This window comes from Sphaerodactylus townsendi, linkage group LG16 (assembly GCF_021028975.2).
Source record: "Sphaerodactylus townsendi isolate TG3544 linkage group LG16, MPM_Stown_v2.3, whole genome shotgun sequence".
Lineage (NCBI taxonomy): Eukaryota > Metazoa > Chordata > Lepidosauria > Squamata > Sphaerodactylidae > Sphaerodactylus > Sphaerodactylus townsendi.
In genome coordinates, this window is record NC_059440.1 from 21,166,908 (window position 1) to 21,194,172 (window position 27,265).

Here is a 27,265-nt window from a genome sequence, read left to right on the forward strand (position 1 = left end):
TACTTGCTGAATAAACCAGATCCTTCCTTCTGTGTGATAGTGGCAGACTTCCTCTTGGGAAATTATCAAAAGCCATCAGCAATTTTGTACTCAACATTTTATTCTTTGCTTTGTGTATCCATGTTTTTACCAGTTTTATCTTGCTGTATTTGTTTTATTGTTTTCTATGCCAATAAAGGGTTGACTGATTAAACTGCTAGCCTCCTTGGCAGTCCTTGTAACGACAGAAAAGCGGGATATACATTTTATAAAATTAATTTTAAAAATTAAATAAATGCAGGGCGTCGACTGCATGTTCAGCTGTACGTGTAGCGAATGTAATGTGAGAATTGCTCAATGAATATATTAAGGAAAAGCAAGCGTACGCTGTACGTGGATTGTACATGCATTCACTGTAACTTGTGAACAAGGCTGCTAGTCTTACAGTATGGCCACACCACCAAATGGAGAGATGTCCCTTGACAAGTTCAATTATCTACATATCTATTCCAGATGCCTGCCATTCACTAGTTAACTCAATATAAAAGTGCTTTTTTAATTGTAAATATGTGCTGGATAAGCTGCAGGAAAGGTTGAACGCTGTGCAGTAGCTTTGAATTTTAAATTTTTTTGCTCAAACCATCAAAAGTTCCGCTCAGTGGTCGGAAAGCTCTGCTCAGTGGTGGGGAAAAATTAGAGGGAACATTGCCTACCAATGTAAATAAAAACAACAATAACAACACGAGGAAGTCACTAAATACCCTGATTTGAAAACTGAGATTCAGCAACTCTGACTCAAACCAGCTGAGGCCGTCCCAGCGGTAATCGGCACCCTGGGCGCCATTCCGAAAACACTGGGGCTGCTCTTGTAACATCTCGACATCGACAAAATCAACATTGGTCAGATTCAAAAGGCAGCCCTGCTGGGATCCGCATGAATGCTACACCGGTGCATTGCAACGTCCTAGCTCAAATTGTAATGGAAGGCCAAAACCCATCTAAGGAACGGGCAGTTGTGAGATTAAACAAAATAATATTAATAACATTAATATTAAAATAATATCAATAACGACCACAACATTCTTGGCTGAAATCCATCTTTGGTTGCTGCCCTGGAGCCCATCCTTATCACCCACAACCGACAAGACTCATCTATATGGCTCTGGTTGCATTTCATTCGCCGTACCAGCTTCCTTCCTGGCTAAGCAAACTCTGAGCCCGACGCCAACTTTCCTCTTAGTCAGAGAAAACAATGCCAAATGCGTGCAGGTGGCTCTCTGTTAACCGTCTGCTGTTCTGTTGCCGGGCCTGGACTGGTCCTCCAAGGAACGCGCGGTTTGGAAGAGATGAGTGAAAATGGCCCTCTAATTAAATCACACTAGCTATCAAGGTTGAAGATTCAATACCTTTCCTGTCAAGGTAGAAACCAGGGCTCCTGCTGCTCCGGGAGGATGATTTTATTGATCCAAGTTTCCCCATCGTGTTTTTCTGCACAGGGAAAGCCGACGACGCAAGTATAAACTCTCAGTCTTGTTTAGGCAGAAAATTGGCTCATTGATCATTAGGCACGCGTGCTGTCGATCGGCAAGTTATCCTAAGGCAAGTCAAACAACAGCCCCTAAGCCTTGAGTCAGAGGGCAAAGCCCAGACCTGGGTTCAAATCTCCACTCTGCCATGGAAGCTGGAAAAAGTAAGTCTCCAGTTCTTTCCCTCACAGATATAAGGAACATGCCTTTTTCCTTATATTTCAATAAGGGAAGAGGCTAGAGACTTACTTTAGTAAAAGCTGGACATTCAGAGAACCTATGATAGCTTGTGTGATTTGTGTGATAGCTAGTGTGATTTAATTAGAGGACCATTTTCACTCATCTCTTCCAAAAGCCTGATATTCCAGCTGTGACTGCTGGAAACTCACCAAGCCTGATAAGCAGAGGTGAAGTGGAACGAAACGGGACGAGAAGTACGAGATGACGGCATGAGGTACTCGGCTTCCTTTGAGCTTCATGTTTCTTGCCTCCCCTGCGTTCCTCGCCCTCTTTTTGGCAATGACTTTCGCTCCCCTCATTATATTATTTCCCCCATGCTTGGTGGACTGGTGACTGGGGGTGGAGCGCTCCGGCAGCAGTATCATTGGGAGTCGGTGGCAGAGACTCCCCTCCATTTTCTAACTTGGACCCTGCCGAGCCAAGAACTTCACGATCAAAGGGAGCTGAGCGCAATACTCGCAGGCAGAGCAGCTTGGGGGCAACAGTATCGGGGGTCGGTGGTAGAGACCCCATCTTGCCTCCAAGTGAAGACCTCGTCGTGTCGGCACCCCCGCAGCCAATAGGGGCGGGGCATAACAACTGCGCAGAAGCCTGTTGGAAGAGACCGCCTAGTCGTGGGTCTCTGGGATGACTTCGGTGCTTTGGAGGTTATATTAATATATGCTTTGGTCTCTTGCTTTGGTCTCCGGCTGTTGCCGTCTCTGGTCGGCCTGACGTCTTCCATCTGCCTGCGCATCCGCTGCAGGCTGTGAAGGGGATGTTGTAGGGGTGTGTGTTCAGACAGTGGGGGAGGTAAGTGGCAGACCCCCCCCCGCGCCCCTGCGTTTTCCTGAGACCTCCCCCTTCTGACGTCAGGACGATAGACGCTTGCCTGACCACTGTGACGTCACTGGAGGAGACTGGTGATAAGGGAGCTGCGATACTGTGACGAGGAGGACTTGCGATACTTTCAGAAGAGGTCGGTGGCAGGGACCTCCTGTAGTGTTGTGAGTGTGGAGTGTGGTGTGAGAGACCACTAACCCAACGATCTATCAGAGGAGACTGGTGGCAGCAGCCTCCTGGCCTCCACTTGCCTGCGAATCACAGGGAGAGGCCGGGGACAGGGGATTCTTTTTTGCCCTGTGGCCCACCATCTAACCACCCTGTCCAGTGATCCATCACCTAGCCATTTGACGCCAGCTGGCCATTGAGTGCAGATGCGGAACATCAAGAGCCATACCTACCAGGATTTTTATGGACCTGGAAATGGACCTGGATATCTTTGTCCATTAGCGACCCTGTGGCCCTGGAGACACTTTGACAACTTTGGACTTGAAGGTCATCGCAATCAGCAAGTGATCCAGCCTTCATCCATCTCTTCATTTTATTACCTGAAGCACCAGCACTTTCCTAGCTTTTAGCTTTTAGTCTAGTTTTTAGTCCATTTATTAGTTAACTTAGCTATAGTTGCTTAAACTAGTGGTTGCCTAGAAGCAGAAACAAAGGTGTTGAATGCTGCAGGCAGCCAATATATATCTGTGTATAGGCTAGGGACTATTAGAGTAGGTGTTATTGCAAGGCTATTGGGTCAGGTTATATACTAGGCTTAACTATGGGAGGTGGCAGCGAGGCAGAATATGGAGTACCAGGGGATCCCAGTGGTCTGGGGGCCCGAGGGGTAGATATGTGCTCTGTAGGAGGGGGGGCCATAGGGGAGAAGGGGGGGGAGATGTATTTATGCTCGACCCCCTTCTGGCCTCCGGCCTATCCCGAGGCATGTGGGCAGTGGGGCTCAGGTATACCCCTGTACTTCGAGCCTGGTGTTGATTAATGCCAGGTCCATTAATAATAAAACAACGACACTTCGAGATTTCCTCGAGGGTGCAGCTTTCAGTGGACCTGGCCTGCATCACTGAGACCTGGAGTAGCGCAGAAGAAGCGGTAAACCAGGGTCAGCCCTTGGAAACCCAAGATCCTAGCCCTGTGGTTTCGCTTTAATAATCCCACCAGCCTCGAACACAGGGCCGGGGGGGAGGGGTGGCGATGTTCATCCGGGGAGTCTATAGCCTTCAGGGCAGTCCCCTGCCCCTCAAATTTCCCGAGGTTCGAGTGTGCCGGACTGGAGTGGCTGTCAAGGCGAGAGAGGTTGGCCGTTCCTCTCTGGTGTACCGGCTTGCGCCTGAAGCGCACTGGTGACGCTCCGCCGCAGCTGCTGGAGGCGGTGGCCGAGTGGACGTTGCGATTCCCCCGACTTATTGTCTTGGGGGATTTCAAGCGTCCATGTAAGGGACACTGCCTCATGCTCAGCTGACAGCGGACCTACTGGTGGTCATCCATGCGTGACGCCAGGACTCTCCCTATTACACACTGACGCCACTTTCCTTGGAGGCCGGGTCACAAATTTTAGCAGACCTGGTTTTTAAAGGGCAGGAGTGAATATATGAGTGCGATATTCCTCTGTTAGCAGAGTGCCGCGTAGGTCCGACCATTTTGCCCTGAGGGTCCGGGTGGATTTGCCGCGCCAATCCCGTCTAGGCTGACGGACTTTGATTTATGTGCGTCCAGCTATGGAGACTTATGGAACTAGATAGGTTCCTGAAGTGCTCTGCGGGACCTCTGAGCCCCTCTGGCGCCCTCGATGAGCAGGTGACAGACTGGGAATTCCAGGCTCTCTGATGCCATCGAGGAGATTGCTCTAAGCGCCACTCAAGGCGTCCGCCAGCTTTACGGCAGGCCCCTTGGTATACCGAGGAGCTGCGCCAAATGTTCGTGCGGAAACTCCAGGCGGCTAGAAGCGAGTGTGGAGGAAGCTCCGTGTGACGCAAGGGACGCCTTGAGAACAACTTATAGGAGGGCGTTTATGAAGGCCTATGAGTTGAGCGACACGGAGGGCGAAGAATGCCCATTTCTCCGTCCTCCCTCGCATCTGCTTAGCTCCGCCCAGCACAACTTTTCGGATCGTTCGATCCCCTCACCTCTCTTTGGTGGAGGGGTCTACAAATTCTCAATTGGCAATTGGCTGTGAGGCATTTCCAGAGCTTTTGTAGATAAAGTCGCATCCCTCCGCCGGGACCTTCCGACCACGCTTTGATACAGTAACAGAACTTCGAGGCTCCCTCACCGGCTCTTCCAGGTCCTAGTCTGGACCGGGTTTTCCTACTCTGTGAGTCCGATGTTGAGCATAGGGCCCTAGCTGCTGTTAGACCTACTACCCTGTCCTCTGGATCCGTGCCCCTCCTGGCTGATTAAAGCTTCGCCGGGAGGAGTTACGACGTAATTCCCACCTGTTGAATATAGTTAACTGCTCCCTTGAGCAAGGAGTATTTCCGGGTGGGTTGGAAAGGAGGCAGTGGTCCGCCCACTCTTAAAAAGACCATCCTTAGATCCTGGAGATCTGGCCAATTACCGTCCCGTTTGAACTCTGTCGTTCCTGCCGGGGAAGGTAATTCGAGAGAGTGGTGTTGGAGCAGCTTCGGGGCTTCTCTGGGAGGGACTTACATCGGCGACTTTCGATCCTCTTCCAGTCCGGCTTCCGTGCTGGGCATGGAGGCCGGAGAACCCGTTCTCATCGCCATCACAGATATGCTCTCGCATGCAGCTAGGAGCCGAAGGCGGATCGGCGCTGCTGAGTATTGCTCGATCTTACAGCAGCGTTTGATGTGGCTTCGATCCGCGACCTTTGATCCACCCGCCTGGCTGCCTCTGGAGTCGCGAGGCACAGTCCTTCAATGGATTACCTCGTTTCTCCAGGGTCGGGGCCAGCAGGTATGGTCTTGAGGGGATAGAAGGCCTCCCACAGAGCCCCACCTCTAATTGTGGGGTTACTCCAGGGCCCTTGCTTTCCCCGCTCTTATTTAATATCATCTACATGCAGCCCCTACCGCTCAGCTGGTGCGGAGTTTTGGGCTGGTCTGTCACCAATAATGGCGAGGATGACACCCAGCTCATTCTGTTGATGGAGGGGAAGCCGACCTCCCGCCCCTGCAGCTCTACAGCACTGTCTCTGCGGTACCGGTTGCTGGTTGGTTGAGACAAGAGTAGGTTAAAGCTTAACCCAACGAAGACCGAGGAGGTCCCTTTGGCTGGGCCGGGGGGGAGACCGAGGGAATTTCAGCCGCCCGAATCTGGAGGGGGTCATGTTAGCCCTCAACATCTCTGGCTGCAGCCAGCCTGGGGGGTCCGCCCTGGACTCTTCATTATCTATGGAGAGCCGGAAGGGTGGCTCCATGTTACCCAGGTTGCGTTCTTTCCACCTTACCGCCAGGCACGGCGGCTGGCTCCCCTATCTCCTCCCAAGTCGACCTGGCCACTGTGGATCCATCGCGACGTGGTCACCTCAAGGCTTGATTATTGTAATCCTTCGGCTTCTACGCGGGCCTTCCCTTGCCGCGACTGATCCGGAAGCTGAAGCTGGTCCAGAATGCAGCGTATCGGCTTCTAACAGGTGGTGCGGGTTATTCAGATCATATCACCCGCTGTAGCTGTGCTTCGCTCTGCACTGGCTTCCGGTGGAGTTCGGATGCGTTTTCAAAGGTGCTGGTTTTAACCTTTAAGGCCCTTTACAGCTGACATTGGGGCCCACATGTACCTCGCAAGTGGACCGCATCACCTCTTATGTCCCACATAGGTCGCTGCGCTCGGCAACGGCAGATCTACTGGTGACCCCTGGTCCTGCAATGATACGGCTGGCCTCAACCCGGGCCAGAGGGGCTTTACGGCTTCTGGCCCCGGCCTGGATGGAATCTGCCTTACCTCCCGGCTGTGCCGGGCTCCATCGCGGGACCTTAATGAGTTCCGCAGGGCCTGCAAGACAGAGCTTTTCCACCGGGCTTTCGGGGAGGCTTTTGGACAAAAATGGAGGGAGGAGAGAGAGTAGTTTCACAAGGATGACAGGCGAATTGTTAGAAAGTGGGCTAGGACAATGAAAAGCGACAGGGACATTACATATAAGGAAAAGGTAACTCAAAATCAGCTTCCAGGAAAAGATTGGGGTAAAAGTAGTCTCAGAAGAACTGGGGACGGGGGGAGGAAATGAGGGGCAGAAAAAAAGTAAAAACTGAAGGCACAAAATCATATGTGTAAACCAGGGATAAATAAAGCAGTGTAGGGTTAGCATCATCAACCCCTTCCGCCAATATACCATGCAGAAAAGCTGGTCTAGAGCCAGAACACTTAAAGAGATCATTTAGTCCTATAGGAGCCTGCTTGTCTATTAAAACAGCATTTGGAAGCCCAGCTCTGGCTACCCCTACCATCTGAGGTGAGTGATCACTGACGACATGGCCTTTTTCACTTTGGCCCCTTGGTTCTGGAATTCCCTTTCTACCATGATTCGCCTACAGCCCAGGTTATAAGACTTCTTTTCTCAGCCTGTTTGAGGCTGCTTTCCCTTTCTCTTCTCCCTGCCTGGCAAACCTGTTTCTTGCACCTGAGGAGGCTAACCGGCCTAGAGAAAACTGCCCTACCCGTTCAAAAGAAGCTTAATGCACGGAAATGAACAACTGAAGCATTTCATGGCGGAGATTAATAACACCACCTGGTAAACAACATTCCATTAAGCCGCCACTAAAAGGACAGGGCATTTCCTCTCCAGGCAGCTGGCAACTGTACATGCAGCTGAATCTTGTGTTTTATCATCGATCCCAGTTGCTATTGATCTTTCTGAAGTATTCCAATGCTGCTGTTATCGTTTTATGCCGGCCTTCTTAAAATGCTATCGATTGGTTGTTTGCATCTTATTATTTAAGTAGCAGGAACTTAGAAGCTGCCTGAGAGGTTATCCTTGCTGAGAGCATACCCCCTGTATGTTTTAAAGAGATGGATTTAACTGCCAGAGTCTGGTGAATGAAGGAAGGGAAAAGATCAGCCTGGCAAAATCCTAGCCAGGGCTCTGGCACAGTATCTCCTCGGCATGTGGAAGGACCCAGGTGTGGTTTCCGGCATCTTCAAGTGAAAGGTGGCCTGAAAGACCTCTGTCAGAGAATCTGGAGAACCACTACTGGTCGAGGTCAACAGCACTGACCCTGAGAGCCAGCGTGGTATAGTGGTTAAGAGCAGGTGCACTCTAATCTGGAGAATTGGGTTTGATTCCCTGCTCTGCCGCTTGAACAGTGGAGGCTTATCTGGTGAACCAGATTAGCTTCTGCACTCCAACACATGCTGGCGGGTGACCTTGGGCTAATCACAGTTCTTTGGAGCTCTTTCAACCCCATCTACCTCACAGGGTGTTTGTTGTGGGAGGGAGGGAAAGGAGATTGTAAGTCCCTTTGAGTCTCCTTACAGGAAAGAAAGGGGGCATATAAATCCAAGCCCTTCTTCTTCTTCTTCATTGTTTTATACTACATGCTACCAAAACACAAGAGACTTTAGCGAGTATCTTCATAGGTTCTACAGCATCTAATTCTATCTTAAGACAAGGGGTCGGCCAAAATGCTTGCAAATGGCTGCTGTACAAAGTGTGGGAACTTTGCAGTTCTCCCCTGGATTTCTGCCAACATGGTGGACAGCCTTGAAAATCCCTGTGGGTACCTGTTACTCAGCAACTTGCTCACAATTTCACCCTAGAGAATCCCCAGGATTCAAAACAGCATCCAGCCTGTCAGCTGTTCACAAGGATGCCACACCTCTCTGCTAACATCCCTACAGGCTGAAAAAAAGGAGGCACGGCTGTTTCCTGTCACCCAGAGGACAGCTTGAGAACCTTAGTTTTGGGATCCAATCCGAAAAGGGCACTTTAGGATCCTTTGCAACACTAGCAAGGGTGCTGCGCTTAATCTGTGCAAATAAAACACATAAAACAAAACCTCATTGCAAGTTCACTAGCTTTCCTGCCTCCCCAAGTGACTATCTGAGTTGCTTATTGCAGTGAGCAGGGTCAAGGGCTACATGGCACGAAGAAGAAGAAGAAGAAGAAGAAGAAGAAGAAGAAGAAGAAGAAGAAGAAGAAGAAGAAGAAGAAGAAGAAGAAGAAGAAGAAGAAGAAGAAGAAGAAGAAGAAGAAGAAGAAGAAGAAGAAGAAGAAGAAGAAGAAGAAGAAGAAGAAGAGGAGGAGGAGGCGGAGGCGGAGGAGGAGTTTGGATTTATATCCCACTTTTCTCTCCTGTAAGGAGACTCAAAGTTACTTACAAGCTCCTTTCCTTCCTCTCCCCACAACAGACACCTTGTGAGGTAGGTGGGGCTGAGAGAGTTCCGAAGAACTGTGACTAGCCTAAGGTCACCCAGCAGGAATGTAGGAATGCGGAAAGACATCTCGTTCATCTGGGTTTTCTATTTGTTTATTTATTTGATTTCTACCCTCCCCTTTCCCAACAAGTCGGATTCAGGGTGGCTTTTGCTAGAACTTTCTGCAGCTGGAGCGGCTCTTCCCACCCTACTCAAAATGCACATTTGAGAGAATGAAAAGGGGAGGGGAGCCACTGGGGAAGAGATCCAGAGGCGTGCGGAGGGGAAACTTTAGCAGCCCATTCCCTACCGCCTCTCCTTATTAAATTCTGCCCTCCTGAAATGGCTTTGCCTGTCCTGCTCAGGCTCTTTGCCATGCTTAATGTTATCTCTACTGCCTCCCATGAAAAAAAAACCTTTCAAGAAAACAAGGATGGTGGGCAGAATATTGTGAAACTGCCATTTCCAAATCCAGATCCAAACTGTTCAGGCAGGTGTTCCGAAAATCTGCTGCGCCGCTTTTGACGACCCTCCTTAGGAGCACATTATGTAGCCTCACCACGCCGCCATTCTCATGTGACTCATGTCAAGCTAGTCTTCAAATCCACGAAACAGCAATAGGAGAAAGGAGCTCCTCCGAGCAATAGAAGAAAGGAGCTTCCTCCCTAAAGCCGTTTCACCCACTGGCAACAAAACGAGCTGAATTCTTTTAAAATAAAACATTGACAGGATACTTCAAGGAGCTTTAAACCCATGATGCAGTGCAACTGCAAAAGGACACGATGATGCAGTGCAACTGCAAACGGACACTTTCCTCTTACAGAGTACTCTTTCTTCGATAGAGATTCAGACTATTACGAGTGACTTTTCAGACTCTCACAAGACTATTCTTAAAACCCCATGATTAATTGTTGATGGCTTATTATGCTTGGAAATATAAATTCATATTGAAATAATTGAATGTAGATTACTAAGTGTGGGTCTGGACTGGGTTCAGCCCCCCCCCCCAAAAAAAAACTTAACAATTCTAGATCCCCCAATGATTACTAGGAATGGGGGTGCGAATGGTAGCTACTTGACTTTGAAGTTCCATCTCTGGGTCTCTGATTCAAGGTGCTGCCCTAAAATGAGGAATGTTCCTCATGGTGGCTTATATCAATGGGGTCCAGTGGCGTAACTAGGCAAACTGGAGCCCAGGGCAAAACCTGAGTTTGATGCCCCCCAGGCACGTGCCCAATGCAACGCGCACTCCCCCTTTTGGCTACGCCCAGTGGCGTATCTAGGCAAACTGGAGTTTGGCGCCCCCCCATGGGCAGCCACCCTCCCCCACTGTGACCAAGCAATGATTTTTACACCAGGTTGTTTCAAAGTCACCATCACATTATAGAACATGCCCCAACTCACAAATCTGAGCACAGCAATAAGCCATGCCACACAGCAGAAATAATTTTTTGAAAACATTTTCAAAATGCTTTCAAAATGTTTTATTACTGCTATGAAAACATTTTATGGTGTTGTATCCAGTCCCCCCAATTGGGGGAAACAGCATCACTTTCAATGTTTCAAAGGAGAATCGGGGCTCCCTAGTTTAAACAAGTGATGCTGGAATCCACCCCCAAACAGCATCATTTTCAATGGTGTTTAAACTAGGGAGGCCAGATTCTGCTAAATCCACAACTGTAAAGGGAGAACCTGGGGTTCCCAGTTTAAACAACATTGGAAGTGATGCTATTTTGGGGGGTTGATTCTCCCCACCCTGAGAAACAGCATCACTTGCAATGTTTAAACTGGGGACCTCAGATTCTCCCTTTAAATCCATGTCCAAAGGCGGGGGGATTTAAAAGGAGAAAATCTGGGGAAATTTGGAAGGTGCCTGCTGGCAGGGGTGCAATTGTTAAGCTAGCTTGGCACCAAACTTTCCAGTGTATCCTTTAGGGAGACTCCCTAATGATACCACCCTGGTTTAGTGAAGTTTGGATTCAGGGGTCCAAAGAGATTATGGACCCTCAAAAAAGTGTAGCCCCCATCTTCTGTTAGCTCCCATTGGAAACAATAGGATGTTGGGCCACCCCTTTGGGAGTCCATAGCTTTGGACCCCCCTGGACCCAAACTTCACAAAACCTGGGTGATAGCAGTAAAAGATTCACCGGATGATACCTCCCAGGTTTGAGTGAAGTTTAATTCCAGGAAGTCCCAAAGAGATCGCTCGATTTCCACCCTCAAAGGTGTAGCTTCATCACCTATTAGCTCCCATTGGAAACAATGGGGGATGGGGCACCCCCTTTGGGAGTCCATAACTTTGGACTCCCAGAACCAAACCTCACCAAACCTGGGTGGTATCATTAGGGGAGTCTCCTAAAGATACCCTGAAAGTTTGGTGCTGCTAGCCTAAAAACTGCGCCTTCTGCAGGCCAAAAATGGAAAAACACTGAAAATACAAAAAATCCCACAAACAAACCTGCGCCCCCCCCCCCCCCACAGGGCTGCGCCCAGGGCAACTGCCCACTTTGCCCAATGGGAGGAACGCCTCTGATGGGGTCTGCCTCAGGCTACCTACCTGCACCCTGAACCGTGTGCATATTTTCCCAAGGATGGGTGGGGCTCCCCCAAAGCGCAGTCCTTAAACTCACAATGGTAACTGCGACATCAAATCCGCCTGGCCAATTTCACCCATTCCTCATCAGCAAATTGCACCAGCTGGGCCGCTCCAAGAAGCCGGTCTGCTGTAAATCAGCACTGAACCCAGCCACTCAGCAACAATTTCCCCGATGTGCTTCGGCAGAGATTTCAACAGTCTGATGACTCAGCGGGCAGACCTCTTGTGGCCTCACTTGAGGAGCCGAGGAATATTTGGTATCCTTCCCCCACTCCCCCACTTCTTAAAGAGAATCTATGCAGCAACTGGAGTGGAGGGGGGGGGGTCAGGGAAACCAGGTGAGACATTGCTGGTTTTCTGCCTGCTTACACAGCTGAGGGAGAGTGTTTCTGGGACAGTCTGCAAAGGAATGCCAGGTGCCAAACAAGAACAGATTCCTGCCTTTCCAAGCAGCCATCCTCCTTGCTTCGAGCTTTGCAAGATGATGCCAGTGTGGCAGGAATGTAAGATCAGGCCGAGCTCAGACCAAATTCCTTTCCCTCTAAGCTTTCTGGTTTCAGCAGCAGCCACTGGGGAGCTCAGAAGCAGGACACAAAAAGTAACCTATACCCATTTCCCTCCAGCATCTGGTACACTGCCCCTGAAGACTGAAGCTCCATTCCCAATTATCATGTCAAATGAAGAAGAAGAGGAGGAGGAGGAAGATTTTGGATTTATACCCAACCTTCCTATCCTTTAAGGAGACTCAAGGAGGCTTACAAACTCCTTTTCCTTCCTCTCCCCATAACAGACACCTTGTGAGGTTGGTGGGTCTGAGAGAATTCTGAGAGAACTGTGACTAGCCCAAGGTCCCCCAGCAGGAACGTAGGAGTGCAGAAACATATCTGGTTCACCAGATAAGCCTCTGCCACTCAGGTGGAGGAGTGGGGAATCAAACCTGGTTGTCCAGATTAGAATCCACCTGCTCTTAACCACTACACCAGGCTGGCTCTTGTGATCACTGAACGACCCATCTTCCTTGAATTTGTGGGTGCTTTAAAAGAACAACCGTCATCCCCCACGCCAAGCACAGAATGTTGCCAAACGAACATGCTGGGGTGAGGGCAAAGGACTGCAGCTTTCATTCAGGAATTCACACAACGAGGTCATTCATAATAAAATAATAATAAAATAACACAGCAAGCTTAGTTGCCAACAGACATGACACCAAATTCAAGGGCTGGTTTACAAAGCCGAAGTACTGGAGAAATGTGACTTCCATGGTATTTTCCTATGTACCTGCAGTGTACAATATGGAATTAGGGCGCTTCAGGATCCGTTCTACCCTAAAAGAGACTTCCCCCTTGAGTAGGATAGCACAGCGGAACCAAAGTGGTGCTATCAGCTCCAATTGTCTTGCTGTGCCACAATAGGAATACAGACCAATGATAAGTATTTGCAGCACCTTCATAGGCTCCTCAAATGCTCAAGCAGAGATCTTTCATCATTCCTTCACCAGTAATAAATCCGAAATTACAAGGGGCCTTTGTAACCTAAGCCTCTAAGCTATGTGCCACCTCCCAGCTGCCTGCAAAGGCTTTAAAGACATGCCGAGCAGCTCTGCAGACACTCAGAGAAGCACAACTTCTGCAGGGCTGTGTGGCCGTGGTCTGGTGGATCCAGTTGAATCCGGCCATGAAAGCCTTTGACGATACAACTTCTGCATTCTTTCAAGCCACCTATTTGTCCATACGATCTCCCGCAGAAGCACATTTTTGCAATCAAAACGATCCACCAGCCAGACCCAGAGTGTAAAGCCAGAGCCATTAAGGCCCCTTCCACACATGCAGAATAATGCACTTTCAAGCTGGATTTTACTGTGCGGAATAGCAAAATCCGTTTTCAAACCATTGTGGAAGTGGATGGGATGTGCATTATTCTCTTTGTGCGGAAGGGGCCTAAGCGTTAAGGATTTCACAGTGGTAGGATTCAGGCACAGCACTGACATACAAATATTCCTTCTGTCCTTATCTTTAAAAAGTTGCTGTTTCAGAAGGCTTGTGAAAGTGCTAGCTAGATTGATTCACACATAGCCTTCGGATTCCAGATTGTGAGGTCTATTTTAGACTTGTTTCACAAAAATCTGTTTGAGGCTTCTGCTGCTTGTGTGTTTTTTGCCATTTTAAAATGCGGATGGTATTTATGGCGTTGTCTCCTAACCGGTTAGCACAGACATTCCCTTTTGTGGTTGAATGCTTCTTATTCATGGATCGTTATTGCAAAATGCCTCAAATAATCTTTGAATGGAAAGGCAAACAATGAGTCTCCGTAACAATAACAATAAATCCTTGCTGATATACACTGTGCAAAATACAAGAGAGATAACATGGAAATGTATTTTTGGACCCTTTGAAAACTTTATGAACAAAACTAGGCAGATCTTTGATTCTGTTTTATATCGACTTCTTCCGCTAGGAGTCTCAAAAAGGACCTTAATTCAGGTTTAGCCATCTGTGTAATCAGATGCGACTAAATACCAAACAAGGGGGCTTCCTGTCCTGTGTTCAAATTATACCTCTGGCGTGAGTTCACCCGGTGGCTTTAGGCAAGGCACTTACTCTTGGCATAAGTATTGCCCCCACATCTGCTGTTGCAAATCTGACAGAAGGAGAAGAGTTTGGATTTATACCCCCCCTTTCTCTCCTGTAAGGAGACTCAAAGAGGCTTACAAGCTCCTTTCCCTTCCTCTCCCCACAACTGACACCATGTGAAGCAGGTGGGGCTGAGAGAGATCTAAAGAACTGTGACAAGCCCAAGGTCACCAAGCAGGAATGTAGAAGTGGGGAAACAAATCTCGTTCATCAGATACCGTATATACTCGTGTATAAGTCGAGTTTTTCAGCACATTTATTGTGCTGAAAAAGCCCCCCTCAACTTATACCCAAGTCAGCTGTATTTTTTAAAAAAATTTTTAGGGTTTTAATTTTGTCAGCCGCTAGGGGGCTCAGTTTTTAGACTAGTGGCACCAAAATTTCAGGATATCATCAGGTGACACTCCTGATGATAACAGCCAGGTTTGGTGATGTTTGGTTTAGGGCAGGGGTAGGGAACCTGCGGCTCTCCAGATGTTCAGGAACTACAATTCCCATCAGCCCCTACCAGCATGGCAAATTGGCCATGCTGACAGAGGCTGATGGGAATTGTAGTTCCTGAACATCTGGAGAGCCGCAGGTTCCCTACCCCTGGTTTAGGGGGTGCCCCATCCCCCATTGTTTCCAATGGAAGCTAATAGTAGATGGGGCTACATTTTGAAGGTCCATAACTTTGGATCCCCTGAACCAAACTTCACCAAATCTGGGTGGTATCATCAGGAGGGTCTCCTAAAGATACTCTGAAATGTTGGTACTGCTAACATAAACATTCCTCCCCTGACCAAAAATCCAGTTTTGAAGAATTTTAACTCTTGTGTTTTAGCTTGGTTGCTGGTTGAGCTAAGGTTTTTGTACTTTTAAAGTTATTGTTGAGACCATATTGTTTTTGTTGACTCCCTTTTCCACTTACAGAGCTAGTTTACTGTTTTTCTTTGAAATAAATATTCAAAAACATTTAACCTACTGATGCCTCAATTAATGTAATTTTACTGGTATCTATTTTTATTTTTGAAATTTACCAGTAGCTGCTGCATTTCCCACCCTCGACTTATATGCGAGTCAATACGTTTTCCCAGTTTTTTGTGGTAAAATTAGGTGCCTCGACTTATATGCGAGTCGACTTATACACGAGTATATACGGTAAGTGTCTGCCATTCGTGTGAAGGAGTGGGGAATCAAGCCTGGTTCTCCCAATTAAAGCCCACCACTCTTAACTACTACACCACACTGGCTCTCAACAGGGCTGTTGTGCCTTCTCAGCCACCTTCACAAGACCTTTGAAGACTATGGAAAGTGGTAATGAATTGAGCTGCTCCTCATAGAAAAGCTAATTAATTGGTTTAAAAAGAACTCTTTAGATTTGATGACAGCCCCTAAAGATTTAACATCCCTACCCTACCACAAGACTTTCTGGGTGACCCTGGGATAGTCATTCTCTCTCACAGCCTAAACCCGTGGTGGCGAACCTTTGGCACTCCAGATGTTATGGACTACAATTCCCATCAGCCCCTACCAGCATGGCCAATTGGCCATGCTGGCGAGAGCTGATAGAAGTAAGTATCCATAACTCTGGAATAATAAGTCCGCCCTAACAACTGCCATCATGTTGAGAGCCAAAACCAGCGTAGTGCAGTAGTTAGAAGCAGGTGGATTCTAATCTGGAGAACTGGGTTTTGATTCCCCCACTCCTCCCACCCTGGCGGCAGAGGCTTATCTAGTGAGAACCAGATGTGTTTCTGCACTCCTACATTCCTGCTGGGTGACCTTGGGCTAGTCACGGTTCTCTCAGGCCTCTCTCAGGCCCACCTACGTGACAAGGTGTCTGTTGTGGGGAGAGGAAGGGACAGGAGCTTGTAAGCCACCTTGAGTCTCCTTACAGGAGAGAAAGGTGAGGTATAAATCCAAACTCTTCTTCTAAATTGGAGAAGGAAGAATCGTGCATGTCTTGGAAGAAGGACTGGAAGGGTAAACTTTACAATACACTCCAGCAGACAGATTGCTTCCGTGCTCAGAAGCAGTCTCCCCCCTTGAGCCCCCAGCACTGGAGAAGGTTAATGCCAAGATGAACTGTCTGTGGACCACCTGCAAGTACCAGCCCAATTGCTGCTGCAAACGGTACCGAGCTAGATGGTTAGATCTGGCAGGGTTCCTGTGATGCAGGCACGGGATGGAAACAGAAGCCGCAACATTATTCTCAATTTTAAAGATCCCGATTGCTAACTCCAGCCTCCTGGGGTTTCTCCCTCTTCTCATCCATCATCGGTTAAAGCTGATGCATCCCTGCGCCCTTTGCCAAGCTGCCCACCCCCATACCTGGAAAACTTGCATCCACACTGCCTGCTGCAAGTCAGCAGTCCAGGAGTCCATCGGCTGAGAAGCACCTCGGCCTTAGCTGCAGGCTCTGCAAAGTCAGTTCTTCCCAGATCAATGAACTAACTGAGCAAACTAGTGCTTTCCATGTTTACAGAAAACTGAGAATAAAATCCTATTGGTTGAGTGGGAAGAAGAGCTTGGATTTCTACCCTACTTTTCTCAGCTTTGATAGCCAGCGTGGTGTAGTGGTTAAGAGCAGGTGGATTCTAATCTGGAGAACAGGGGTTGATTCCCCACTCCTCTCTCTCTGTGAAAGAGATTTATCTGGTGAACCAGATGTGTTTCTGCACTCCTACATTCCTGCTGGGTGACCTTGGGCTAGTCATAGTTCCCTCAGGACTCTCTCAGTCCCACCTATCTCACAAGGTGTCTGTTGTGGGGAGAGGAAGGGAAAGGAGCTTGTAAGCCACCTTGAGTCTCCTTACAGGAGAGAAAAGTGGGTATAAATCCAAATTTCTTCTTCAACTGTAAGGAGTCTCAACTCCTCGGACATCTTGTGAGGTAGGTGGGGCTGAGAGAGTTCTGAGAGAACTAGGACTGGCCCAAGGTGGCCCAGCAAGCTTCATGTGGAGGAGTGCGGAAACAAATCCAGTTCACCAGAGTAGAGTTCGCTGCTCATGTGGCAGAATGGGGAATCAAACCTGGTTCTCCAGGTTAGAGTCTATCGCTCTTCGCCACCAAACCACACTGGCTCTCCCAGTATCCCAGGAGCAGACAGAAGTCCTCCTGTCTTCATGTTGCCAGATGCTAGCTTCTTCAGCTATTCATTTGTTCAAATATATTTTAATCAGAGGCACGCAGGCCTGTTCATTTTGCTCGGCTGGAGACGGCGTCCTTGCCTGCAGGCAAATCTTTCAGGAAGTTCACAGTGACTCAAGCACTTCTTCGCGCAGTCACCCGGCTGGCTACTGTCGCCCAGGGACATCAGCCTTCCAGAGCGCTCACGTCTTTGCCGTACACCAGAACCTCTAGCAATTTCCCAGTTCTGAGGCTGCGGCAACCCTCTTTACCTTCACTTTCCAAACAACGTTTTTTGCTTTTAAACTAACCCAAATTTCTTTAGTGTAGGGGAGGGAAGGACCTGTGCTCCTAAACTTCATTTTTACAAACACCCCACCCTTTCCACAAGAGAAGCTAGAAGATATTGCCTCTCAGACTATGGGCCATCATTTTTCAATGCATATTTAATTCTGAACCATACCGTAGATCAGCCATTTTCAACCAGGGTTCCCTGGTACACAAGGAGTGCCCATTGAGCATGTCCCAGGGGGGTACAGCGGACAACACTACCATCTCCCCCCCCTCATTTTTGTGGTGTCTCCACACGGTGCCAGCAAGGACATGGGGCCCCGGCCCATGGGGCAGAGACCTGCACACACCGGGTCAGCAACCACCCACATCATCCCCAGTGCTACCCTTCACCTGGGAGGGAGAGGTGTAAGGGTGTGTGGCAAGCAGGGGCAATGGGAGGAGAAGGTGTGGAGGGTGGCTGAGCAGGGGGGTACCATGAGATATGAAGAGTGAGGTCAAGGGTACCCTGATCTCGAAAAGGTTGGGAAACACTGCCGTAGATCAATAGATCTGCGAAAAGGAAATTGGGACTGATGAGGAGTGGTGGAAGTTCCAGGCTTGCAGAAAAATCTGAAATAGAACGATTGAAACTCCCTAAAATAATCGAAAAAATGCCTGAAGCTTTAATAAAATAATGCCCACTGATCTCTCAAAGGCCATTTTTGAGGTTGCTGAGCAACCTCAACCATTTTACTAAGCCCTCTAAGCCTTGGATTCTGCAAGCAAAGTCCAACTGGCATAACAGCTGCCATGCAACTCTGCTACCAACAATTAATTAAAAAAACATGCTGCAATAGATAAATTATTGACATTGTTAAAATATAAAAAAATAGCACATTTTCTTAAAGACTGGAACCCTCTTGTGAATTATACTAAGCAAATAAAATCTTTCATGCATTTAATATATTTACAACATTAAGATTTTAATAAATTCTTTTTAGGAATATATATATATACACACACATATACATACATACACACACATATATACATGTACACATATGTATATGTGTATATATATGTGTGTGTGTGTGTATGTATATATATATATATATATAGCTATTATTATTGGCGTAATAAAGTTTGTAATATAATGGTACAGTAGTGGTAATTTAATATATAGATGCTAGAATCAGTTTATATACTAATTTAGAAGACTATGAATCTAGAATAAGGATTGTTAGAAATTGTTTTAAGATGAAAATCTGAGGTTAGTAGGAAGTGAAACAGATCTATTTGGTTTCTGTTTGTTTGCTTTCTTGCTGTTGTGGTTCAGACTGTATATATGTTGCTTGGTGTATTGGAATTGATTTGTGACATCTTGGTTAACACTTGGTAAAAAATTATTTTAAAAACTAGGGGGCCCGGCCACGTGTTGCTGTGGCAATTGTCCTTCTCATCACAGTCTGCAACCCACACAGATGTTACATGCAGGTCCAATGATCTGCAGCATAGCCTTTTGGGGTGGTCAAATGGAATCCCTCTTTCCCTTTTCAATTCACATTGTTATATGGTGTCTTGTTTTTTTAGTATAAGGTAACTCTTTCCATTCCACAACGGAACTGTCCAGAGTGCAAATCCCGCTGTCTATGAGGCTGGTTGACACGCACAGTCCTGGCTTGGGTAAGGCAGAACTGGGGCAAGGAGGCTATCCCAGTCAGGCAGCGGAGGTAGTGGTGGAGTTCAGGATGGTCGAGGAGTCCAGCTCCCTAGGTTCTTAAGGGGCCATGGTGCAAAAGAAGCAGAGCCAGTAGTGTTGGATTCCTTGACCCCGCATGATTTTCTTAGAGAGAAAGAGGCAAACTCCAGCTTGCTTTTAGTAAAAGACAGCTGAGGCGATGTGAGTGAGGAAGTGGGTAAGTGGTGGGTGGATGTGAGGGAGGGCAGAGTGAGGTGTGTGAGGATGAGCTGGATGTGTAATAAGAGTATGTGTGTTGTGTGGTAGCAGTGGGTGAGGCACAGAAAGTGAAAGTTACCTGTGTGTGGGGGACCCCACCTTACGTCTCACATGGCAAAGTGTGTATGTGTTTCACTTCCACTCGTATTACCTACCAGTATTACCTGTTTACTGTTTCCTGCTCATCTCTGCCTATCCTGAGAACATTCCTGGTGCTCATACACCAACCCCTCAGGCCACAGACAGATATACTGCATGAACATTCTAAAGGTGACAGTTAAACACAGCCAGCTTCATGGCCTGGTGTGGAAGTAAGAAAGATGAACACCCACCAAGCTCAGGTGGCAGACTTTCAGGCGATTTGAAGGTCGATTACCTGCCCGCAACAGGGAGGAATGTCATGTGAAAATTTGGGGGCGATCCGTCCAGCCGTTTTGGTGTTAGGGCATAACTAACAAAGTCACTGTTAGCTTTTTATTTATATATATATAGTAGATTACTTTTTAAAAAAAATCACACATTATGAATAACACACAGAGAATTTCCCCCCTCCTCCTCTCAAAACATCAGTGTTAGGGACCAAGGACTTTCTATAGCAGATAGTGTGTTGGAACAAGAAACCAATATATTTTCCTTGGGTTTTGCTTTGGACCAGCTTCATATGCTCTCCCCCAGTGAGATCCTTCACCAGATTAAGGAGCGATTATTTGATCAGGAATGTCGATCATTAATTGTTCAAGCAAGGAGTTTCTGTTCACCCTTTCATTTTAACATTATACCCAGGAAATGTCAGATAGCCAATTATTTAAATATACTTTCTGACCCTAAACTGAGATGGGTGATCACCAGGGCAAGAACCAACACGTTCCCTCTCACATTACCTCAGAGGTTTCTAGAAATCTGCAGCAGAGGGTGTGACCTTTACCTTGGCAGCAGAAGGTGGCAGAGCACACTGTACAAGCTGTTTGTTTGCCCAAAATTTTATAGTTTTAGACCTTTTTTCTTCTGGCCCCTTTGTGAGCCCCTGTTGTAATTCTAGAATACTTGAATGTGGGATCCTCAGATATTGGAAATGGTGGCCAAGTTTCTGATTAACACTCTGAATGAATCCCTTGTTTTTTTCCCTATCTATCTATCTATCTATCTATCTATCTATCTATCTATCTATCTATCTATCTATCTATCTATCTATCTATCTATCTATCTATCTATCTATCTATCTATCTATCTATCTATCTATCTATCTATCTATCTATCTATCTATCTATCTATCTATCTATCTATCTATCTATCTATCTATCTATCTATCTGCCTGCCTGCCTGCCTGCCTGCCTGCCTGCCTGCCTGCCTGCCTGCCTGCCTGCCTGTCTGTCTTTTCAGTTTCTTAACCGCCCTCCCCCAAAGGGCTCAGGGCAGTGCACAACATAATTATAACAGCATTAAAAACTATTACAATTTAAAACCCCAAGAAAATTTCTAGAGAACTTTAGCTGTAAAAGATGGCAATAAAACCCCTATTCCACACACACACACCCCAGCCCACCGGAGGCCAGGATCAAATGGATAGATAGATAGATAGATAGATAGATAGATAGATAGATAGATAGACAGACAGACAGACAGACAGACAGACAGACAGACAGACAGACAGACAGACAGACAGACAGGATCAAATGGATAGATAGATGAATGGAAGCCTGGGCCTAGATGAATAATAAACAAACCGACCGACAGATAAGATAGACTCAAGGCATCGAATGAATGAATGGAGCCTAGATGAATGAATGGATAGATAGATAGATAGATTCAATCAACCCAGCTGGCCCTAGTAGAGGCCAGCCGGATGTCTTTCGGGCCGGGGACCACCAGTAGATTCTCCTCCGATGATCAGAGGGACCTAGGGAGGCAATATGGGGATTTTTTGTTCCAGTACTATTTTCCCCTGACATTTCACCTGCATCTGTGGCTGGCATCTTCAGAGGATCAATTCACCCACAGCAGAAATTCCAGGGTTCCAAAAATCTAGAAATGAGCCTCCTCTGAAGACGCCAGCCACAGATGCAGGCGAAACACCAGGGGAAAATAGTGCTGGAACATGGCCATACAACCCAGAAAACCCACAACATCCTAGTGAGTTTTGCTTCATTGCTGGTCGTATGTTTTACACCGTCTTGTGGCATGTAGTATGTTAGCAGCACCACTGTCTAATTTTGTAACCCCTCATTGCAAACTGCATGTATTATAATGCTCCGAGACTGCACTGTTTTAAATTGCATAATCCGCTTTGAGTCTTAGCGAGAAAGGGGGATGGGAGTACAAATTAAACAGACAAAATTCTAAACCAATTTGCTTCAATGGATTTAGAAGGGCGCAATTCTGTGAGTCAGCCAAGCAGTGCCGGAAGTCAGATCTGCGCTAGCGTTCTTCATTTTGCCGTTATGTTTCTTCTCTATCCTTCTCAAAAACAAAAAGGAATCTTGTGGCTCTTTAAAGACTGACATTGGCGTAAGTGTTGACAATCTTCGTGTGTAGGATACAGTGGACTCCAGTCCACAAAAGCTTCTGCCACAAGATAGCTGGCCATTTAGGACTTGTTTTAATTTCTGTTGCTTGCAAGTGACCTGCAAGGCTTTATTTCTGTTACAACTGACTTGCAAAGGTTTGTCGGTCTAGAACAGGGGTCGCCCACGTTTTGGAGGCTGTGGGCACGTTCGGAATTCTGGAATAACATGGTTGGTGCAAGGACAAAATGGTTGCCACGGGAGGAGGAGCCAACCACAAAATGAATTAAAAAGGTAAAGGTAAACTTTCCCCTTCAGTCGTATCTGACCCTGTGGTACCACTGCGAGAAGTGATTTTATAGGCAAGCTGCTCTTGTGGGGTAGTTTGCCACTGCTTTCCCCAGATGACTGCCACAGCTTAACTTCAGTAACACTGTGTAAATTCTTGTGCTGTGGAGACAACTGCTGCCTAATTGACATTTTTAAAAAAAATCTGCACAGCCAATCAGAATTTTTGCTGGGAAAAAATCCTACCTGGCTCCACTTACTTCCTAAAAACACTTGGCAGGCAGAGAAGAAGAAGAATTTGGATTTATACCCTACCTTTCGCTCCTGTAAGGAGACTCAAGGTGGCTTACAAACTCCTTTCCCTTCCTCTCCCCACAACAGACACCTGGTGAGGTAGGTGGGCCTGAGAGAGTTCTGGGAGAACTGTGACTAGCCCAAGGTCACCTAGAAGGACTGTAGGAGTGTGGAAACACATCTGGTTCACCAGATAAGCCTCAGCCACTCAGGTGGACAAGTGGGGAATCAAACCCGGTTCTCCAGATTAGAATCCACCTGCTCTTAACCACTATACCACACTGGCTCTTAGAGAAGGTGTTGGCACATGCCGTGGTGCCTCTGGACCCTAGTCTAAAAGCACACCACATTCTGCAGTCATCTTTTACAACAGAGCTTGCCTCTGTTGCATAGTTTGCTGTAAAGGGCTTCATGATCCGTTTAGAAAGGGGCTCCAGAACCTCTCCTGGGACATACAGAATGGGCTGCAGGTTTTCAAGCACGTGTTCGCTTGTATTTACTTGGAGGCATTTAAGGGATCTTAACGACATGGCAGCAGCCATTAAATCCAATGTGCTCTTTCTAGCATATTAAAATAGGGAGGTTAAATAAGCATGATGCCCGGAATTTTGTGGACAGAAAGCCCATCCCTTTTTAAAATTTAATGTTTAGGGATATGGGGAAGTGGTAATGTAATTTACACCAGGACCACAATGTGAAGGAGGCTTTAAGTCCGACCCCCTACGCCCCAAGTACCATTTTCCCGATCTGAAATGGCCCTTGGCTCTCTGCTCCCGATTGCCACGCAAGACCTCATTTCACCTTCCGCATTTCATCTCAGCTTTGGGACGCACATAGGGAAAGATGTTCAATAGGCGATTCGAGCCGGAGCGGCTGAGGAGACTGCTCTGCGTGGCGCACCAGACAGAGAAGATACCGAGAGAGTGAATCTCGGAGAAAGAAACACGCTCCCTTCGAGCCTGAGGTGGACATCGCAGCTGCCCCAACAGTCTGGCGTGCGCACGAAGCAATCAAACGCAACTTCTCAAGTAAAAGTTTGCCGCCCCGGAGTGGGTGGCCTCAAAAGACACCTGTGGCTTCACGTCGGAAGAGGACGTTTCGCACGAACGGACAGCCTCCCGTCACATCGCACACTAGCAGCACTGCGAACTATGGCGGGCTTCCTGGACGGCTGAAAACAACCCGCACACACAACCTCTTCCGCATGGCTTGCGCTCACATACGGCAACGGCCCTACAGGTCATTCTCTGGTCACAAAATGTTACGGCAGACTGCGCTGCAACAGCCTGGCCATTCTTTCACACTGTTGCGTGACAGACGAGGAAAACCAAGGGGAGAGAGAGAGAGAGGCAACGACAAGCTTAATCCTTCAGGAACACTGGAAGCTGCCTCCGATCGTCCAGATATTGGCCAATCTTTTCTCCAGCTCTACTACAGGGCTGGTTTGGCAATATTCCTTCTTCGTATAGAGTGTGTCCGTACTGTCCAACACTTATTGAATCACTGGAACATATACTGTTTAGCTGCCTAAAATACAAGCTTTTCAGAGATCCCTTACTAATAGGGACTGTACACAACTGCTCTCCTAAAGCGAGTACTGTAAAACCACTGAATAGTAACGATCCTACGGTGTTAGGGAAAACAGCCCAGTTTTTATTGCAGGTCCTGACTGTAAGAGATGTATCGTTTTTCTGACTTGATTTGTCCATCTTTTTTTCCTTGCTATGGTTTTTCTGGTATTTATGCCTAAAAAAGATGTTGTTGTTGTTGTTGTTGTCATTGCTGTTATCAGGAGGGCTTACACACTAGCCAAGGATTTGCCTGCCCCTCAGAAGTCCTAGAAAGAAAATTTAAAAGGATTCCTTGGGCAGAGAGAGTCTGTCCATGAAAGTCCAGGGAGGTGCAAACCCTAGAACATGCATTGTTTAGATCAGTGGTTCTCAACCTTTGTAATGCCACTACCCTTTAATACAGTTCCTCATGTGGTGACCCCCAACCATAAAATTGGTATATATAAAATATAAAAAGACCGTTTTCCGATGGTCTTAGGCGACCCCTGTGAAAGGGTCGTTCGACCCCCCCAAAGGGGTCGCGACCCACAGGTTGAGAACTGCTGGCCAAAGTTTATCAAGGGAGGATCCCCATGAATGCTCTGCCTGCAGCCGCTATGGGGCAAAAATAAGCTTTGCATTTCCTTCTCTCCCCGTTTGGACCCCTTAAAGAGCTATTTTAATTCCCCAGCTAAGTTGCGGTGTAGTTTTACAATACAGAGCTGCTGGGAAGGGGAAAGGGAATAGAAGACAGTACATTTGGGTGCTGTGTGGTTTCCGGGCTGTATGGCCGTGTTCTAGCAGCCTTCTCTCCTGACGTTTTGCCTGCATCTGTGGCTGGCATCTTCAGAGGATCAGAAGGCAGTACAGTTGCTGGGCCACAGGGCACAATTGTTGGTGTTTTTGTGCCAGTGAGCCTGAGTACAAGCGGGGTGGGTGGCGTGTGGGGGAGAAAGAGCACCCAGAGCAGTAGGGAATCCCACCCACATACACACAGCAGCAAGACTGTGATTATATGATCTAAAAATGAACCTATGAATCTCGCCATAAAGCATATATCTGGTTTTAAATCAGATAAAAAGCCTTCCTCAGCAACTAGAAATCTGGCAACTGCTGCGTTACATCTTCCTCCCTTCCCCCCCCCCCCCGCCCCCATTTTGCTGTCACATCACACCTGACCTTTGGTGAATCTGTAAGGCAAGAGAGGTGGTTTGCCATTCCAGGCCTCGGTGTCACAACCTTGGTGTTCCTTGAAAGGTCTCTTACCTAAATACTTACCAGGGCCAACCCTACTTCGCTTCTGAGATCTGACAAGATCAGGCTAGCCTGGAGTTATATAGTTCCAGGTCTTCACTTACACCCCACCTTTCTAAGCAACTTACATCATTCCCTGTCTTAAATTTTCTCCTCACAACTCTGCAGCAAGCTGGGCTGAGTGTGTGTGACTGGCCCAAAGCCACCCACCGAGCCTCCATGGCAGAGTGAGGATTCGAACCCGGGCCTTCCAGACCCTAGTCTGACACTAAGCCACCACACATGCACTGTCTCTCACTAAGCAGCCAAATCAACAGAAATCAGGTAAGCCGGCGAACTCCGAAGGGCTCATTTCATACCTCAACGCGGCTGGAAATGTCAGAAGCTGTAGCTCCACGCTTCCTTCAGGGGCAGCCATTACATTTGACTTCACCACCACCACCTCCGCTCGTGTGATGTGGATATAAAATTATCCGCGTTACGTTCAAGAGCGTGCACAGATGTGACAGCGACAGCATCCAACCAACATGGGTGCCACCAAGCAGAAAATGCAAAGCCGGTCGTTTCCTGCCAAGCTTTATCAAGACGCTGGATGTTGCCAAAGTCAGAGATGGGGAGCGGGTTAAAAGCAGGGCTACGCTCGACAGGAAGTTGAGCAAGAAGACACACACACACACACACTCAGCAACCGGCTGCACAAGCAGGAAACCCAAAAGCAGTTATGAAGGCAGAGGAGAAATACACAAGGAGACCCTTCCCTACAGCAAATCGCTAGACCACATACTTTGGCCCTAACCCACTTGCCTGCATATAATTTTCTTTGCTTAGGGACCTCCCCAGCCCCAAACACACACAACCCCCGCCACCACTGTTTCCCAGTCTGACTACTAGGAAAGACGATTGACCGCAACTGAGCATTCATAAGCTTTTCAATGCGCTTCCTCTCGCAGTGAGGGAGAACTGCTCCAACACTGGGTCATTGCTATCTTTAAACACGATGCTAAATAGACGCACAAAGAACTATGCCCTTGGTTTGCACAAAGAACAAAGAGATGACTATCTTGAACCGTATATCTGGCTTAATAAGGCAAAGAGAAAGACGGTTTCTAGGGAAAAGCCACATAGGTACATGTGATTTTTTTAGAAAAATATTTTGCAGAAGAACCGTAGCAAGAACATTTGAGGGCAGGAACCTAAAATGAGCACAGCTGAACAGAGCAAAGTTCATGCAGTCCAGCATCTTGTTTTCAACTGTGGCCAGACAGATTTACCGTATTCAACTTCATGAGCAAAGCATGATGGAAAAAGAGAAAGGTTCTCAGTTGCACAACTGGTGTATGGAGGTATTCTGCTCCACAGCATGGAGGTTCCTCTTAGCCACCATGAGTTGATCTATCAGCCAGGAATTTGTCTAATCCTTAATTAAAGCCAACTATTGCCACATCTTGCAAGATGCGTACGAACAGGGGTTTGTGTAAGCGTGCCCTACCACATCAAACATCTAAAGGGAACTGGCTGTTGTGGGTTTTCCGGGCTGTGTGGCCATGGTCTGGTAGATCTTGTTCCTAACATTTTGCCTGCATCTGTGGCTGGCATCTTCAGAGGTGTATCACAGAGAGATGCCAGCCACAGATGCAGGCGAAACATTAGGAACAAGATCTTGTTCCTAACAAACGTTAGGAACGAGAACCAGACCACGGCCACATAGCCTGGAAAACCCACAACAACCAGTTGAATCCGGCCGTGAAAGCCTTCGACAATACATCTAAAAGGAACTTTAATTAGATTGCCAGCCTGCAGGAAGAATGGTATTTAAGGCATCGTTTAACAGACCTGTTAATATGTTTGTTATATGCATGTCTTGTTTGCCAGGCCTTTTTCTTTTCTTCTGACCTGCTACGGTTTCCCTTACTGCCATTGAAATTT

At 47.4% G+C, this 27,265-nt stretch overlaps 1 protein-coding gene across 2 annotated transcripts in view; it reads right to left on the reverse strand.

Moving 5' to 3' along the window:
* The window catches only part of KCNAB2 (potassium voltage-gated channel subfamily A regulatory beta subunit 2), a 115,265-nt gene that overhangs the window by 85,559 nt on the left and 2,441 nt on the right, over positions 1–27,265 (reverse strand). The window contains exon 1 of one of the 2 annotated variants that reach the window (XM_048518539.1): positions 25,699–25,831. The exons of the other annotated variant lie outside the window; for it this stretch is intronic. The gene's annotated coding sequence lies outside the window, so the exon portion shown is untranslated. Of the gene's footprint in view, positions 1–25,698; positions 25,832–27,265 lie in introns of those variants that run through there. 2 annotated transcript variants of the gene reach the window in all.